A 3,944-nucleotide genomic window follows, 5' to 3' on the forward strand; every position below is an offset into this window, starting at 1 on the left:
GAAAGCTTTATTCTATCTGTATCATTAAGGTTGTCTCTACTCTGAGGAGTCAGCTTTTCCCCAGTCAAATTTTTAGTGCCTTCTGACCTGATGGGCTCATCTTCTGGCACTCTGTGGGACAGCATTTCAGGAGTGTTCATAAAGTTTTTCAGTACTATATCAGACAGTGTTTCACTGCTATTTTTAAGGTTTCCACTGGCCAATTCTGTGAGAAGTGGATGGCCAATTTCTTCTTCCGAGTATGTCTTAGCCCGGAAGCTCTTCTGAAACCTCTCCACCATGGGTAACCCTGCTGGCATTTTGTAACACCAGTGGCATAGCCTCCAGCCTCACAGCAACATGAAAGCCACAACAAGATGACAAACTGACAGTCAAGTTCATCTCCATTAGTTGTTCTTAACCCTTCCATGCCTGCCTGTCTCTGGCAACATCCTTAAAATAGAGCCACCCCCAAGTGAAAAAAGCTTCCAAACCCCACACCCACCTACCTCAGACTAAGGCCTTAAAATACAGCTGCCCCTAAGCCAAATGCAGCCTCCAGCCCCAGGCCCACCTACTTCAGGCCCCAGCAATAATATAGAGCCACATCCAATCAAAAAGCAGACTCCAAGCCTTGGACCTGCCTACCTTAGGCCAAGGCCTTAATATAGAGCCACCCCCAAGTGAAAGGGTAAGGGGAGGGAGATGACAGGCCCCACTCCACCCCCAAGAGGCAGCAAGTGGGGGGAAAAGCTGGGGATGAGACAGAGCCGGGGGATCTAGGTTAGGGGAGGTTGGAGAGATTTGGAACAGCTAAGGGAGACAAACTTGTCTGTCAATTTGTCCTAATGTGGTAGCTTGTATGTTGCTGTGAGGCTTGAGGCTGTGCCACTGGTATTTCAAAAGCCAGCTGGGTTGCACATGGGGCACACGTTTTAATGCAGCTTACAGACTAAGACAGACATGGAGGAAGGAAGAGGCCAACCACTTCTCAAAGAATTGGCCAGGGAAAACTTATGAATAGCAGAGAAACACTGTCTGATATATTACTAGAAAACTTTAAGAATAGCCCTGAAACATTGTCCAATACAATGCAGGAAGATGAGCTCCTTAGGAACAAAGAAAAGAAAAACCAGTTGACAGAGATACAGAAGATAATCCTGGAGCCCTGAGCTTTGAAAGGAACTATGTAGACGTGGATTAGGCACCAACTAGTAGAAAAACCTGAATGAAAACAGTGAGTACAGAGACAGTCAGAGCTGCGGACTGTCAGCTACTCAGACGGGACCAACAGCCTGAATATTTCTAAGTGGTATTGGGACCTGAGAATTGACCTAAAGATCAACCCTGGTCACCAAGGGCTGCAGGGACAACTGCACTGGTGGCCTATGACCAGGAAGGGAAACAGCAAGGAGGGAGACAACCTGAGCTGTTGACTTTCTGCTGTCCAGAGGGCACAGCCATTTTGATTGTTTACATGTGACAGCCATTTTGGATATTTAAAGAAACTGAGGGCACAGCCATTTTGAATCTTTACAAGTGGCAACCATTTTTAATTTTAAAGTGATAGCATTTTCATTCAGATTCCAGGGACCTAAGAATAGGCTCTATTTGCCAAGGTTGGTATGGGCATACAAGAGGCTGACAACAGGAAAGGAGACAGGTGGTGAGTGTATAAGTGCTGTCAACTAGCAAACAGAGGAGCACAGTACCCTGCTTGCGTAGATAACATACAAAGAAAACAAAAATCATGGGCAAGTCACTCCAACATATAATCACCAATTAAATATAAACACAAAAATGTCACAATGCCTCAGAGACAACAGAGCATCACAGTCCACACAAAGGAGCAAGATAAAGCAGGAGAAACAGGGACCAGGATGCAGACCCAAAATACATCCCTGAGGAAGATGCAGCACTGGAACTCCCTGATAAAGAATTCAAAAGAATTATATTTAGGTATCTTCAATGAATTGAGAGAAAGATCAAGGAAAACACAGAGAAAACCCTAGAACAATTTTTAAAGACAATACAAGAACAAAATGACAAAATAAATGAAAATTAGAAGTGATACAAAATCTACACACAGAAATCCAGAAGATTAATACTAAATTTTCAGAAATAGATTAAGACAGTGAATGGGCAAAGGAGCAGAACTGAATCAATAGAAGACAGAATTAGGGAGATTGAAGGCAAATACATGAACCTTCATTGGAAAGGGATAAATCAGAAAAAAGATCAAAAGAAAATAAAGAAAGCCTAAGGTTCATGTTGGGATACCACCAAAAGGAATAACCTACGTGTCATTGGAATTCCAGAACAGGAAGAGAAAAATAAAACCACTGAGAAAATTGTCCAAGATTTGTTGGAAGAGAACTTCCTTGATATGATGAAAGATGAGAATATATCCATTCAGGAAGTCCAGCGAACCCTAAACAGGATAGACCCCCAAAAGAAAATCACTAAGACATGTCATCATCAAACCTCACCAAAACCAAAGACAAAGAAAGAATCCTGAGGGCAGCCATGGGAAAAACAAAAAGTTACCTACAAGGGGCAATCAATAAGACTAAGCTCAGATTTCTCAGCAGAAAGCATGCAGGCAAGAAGACAATGGGATGGTATATATAAAACACTGAAAGAGAAAAATTTCCAATCAAGAATTATGTACCCAGCAAAATTGTTCCTCAAATATCATGGTGAAATTAGGACATTTCCAGATAAGTAGAAATTAAGACAACTTGTTAAAACCAGACCAACCTTATAAGAGATACTAAAGGGAGTCCTTTGGACAGAGAAGCAACAACAGCCAACACAACTGACCATTAACACACAAGATGATATAACCTAGACACCAACCCAGCTATGGAAGTATCCAAAGTAAATAAGCCTACAAGATTGTAAACAGGGAACCAGAGACATCAATTGACAAATGAGGATAACTACAAACCAAAAAGAGTGAAAAAACTGTGTTGTTACAGAACTTCTAGATGGTAGGGAAGTCAAGACAACTACAAGATAGAATGGACAGTTCTAAACTTGGGAGGAAAACTATAAATCACAGGGTAACTTCAAAGAAAAATGATAAACCTTCACATCAAAATGAAAAAGAGGACCAGCACAAATCTTTAGCAAATACTAAAACAATAACAACAAAGGAAGTGATAACACAATTCAAAAACAAAATGAGCTCAGCATAGAAAATTACATGGAACAAAGAAATCGACACCATGAAAAAGCATATAACAAAAATAAACATAACAAATTCATGTTTGCCAATAATTGCACATCTGGCAAGGGACTTATCTCTAAGATTTATAGAAAACTCCAACACCTCAACATCAAAGGAATTAACAATCCAATTGAAAAATGGGCAGAAGACATGAATAGTCACTTCACCAAGGAGGATATTCAGGTCCCAGCTAATACATGTAGAGATGCTCACAATCACTGGCCATCAGAGAGATGCAAATCAAAACAACAATGATATACTGTCTCACTCCACTGATAGCAAGGTTCAACAAGACAGAAAATAACAAATGTTTGCAGGGATGTGGAGAGATTGGGACTCTCATACACTGCTGGTGGAACTGTGAAGTGATACAACTACTGTGGAAAGCAATATGGCGATTCCTTAGCAAGCTGGAATTGGAGATACCATTTGACCCAGAAATCCTGTTACAAGGTATATATCCTAGAGAGGTGAGAGCCAGGACAGAAACAGATATATGCACACTCATGTTCATTGCAGCACTGTTTACAATAGCAAAAAGATGGAAACAACCTGCATGCCCAATAGCAGAAGAGTGAATGACCAAATTATGGTATATACACATAATGGAATGCTGTGCAGCACTAAAGAATAACGTAGAGTCTGCAAAACACTGCATAACATGGATGAACTTGGAGGACATTATGCTGAGTGAAATAAGTCAATCACTGAAGGACAAATATAATATTAGTTC

Source organism: Orycteropus afer, unplaced genomic scaffold (assembly GCF_000298275.1).
Source record: "Orycteropus afer afer isolate SDZICR_OR568_19922 unplaced genomic scaffold, OryAfe1.0 scaffold00112, whole genome shotgun sequence".
Classification (NCBI taxonomy): Eukaryota; Metazoa; Chordata; class Mammalia; order Tubulidentata; family Orycteropodidae; genus Orycteropus; species Orycteropus afer.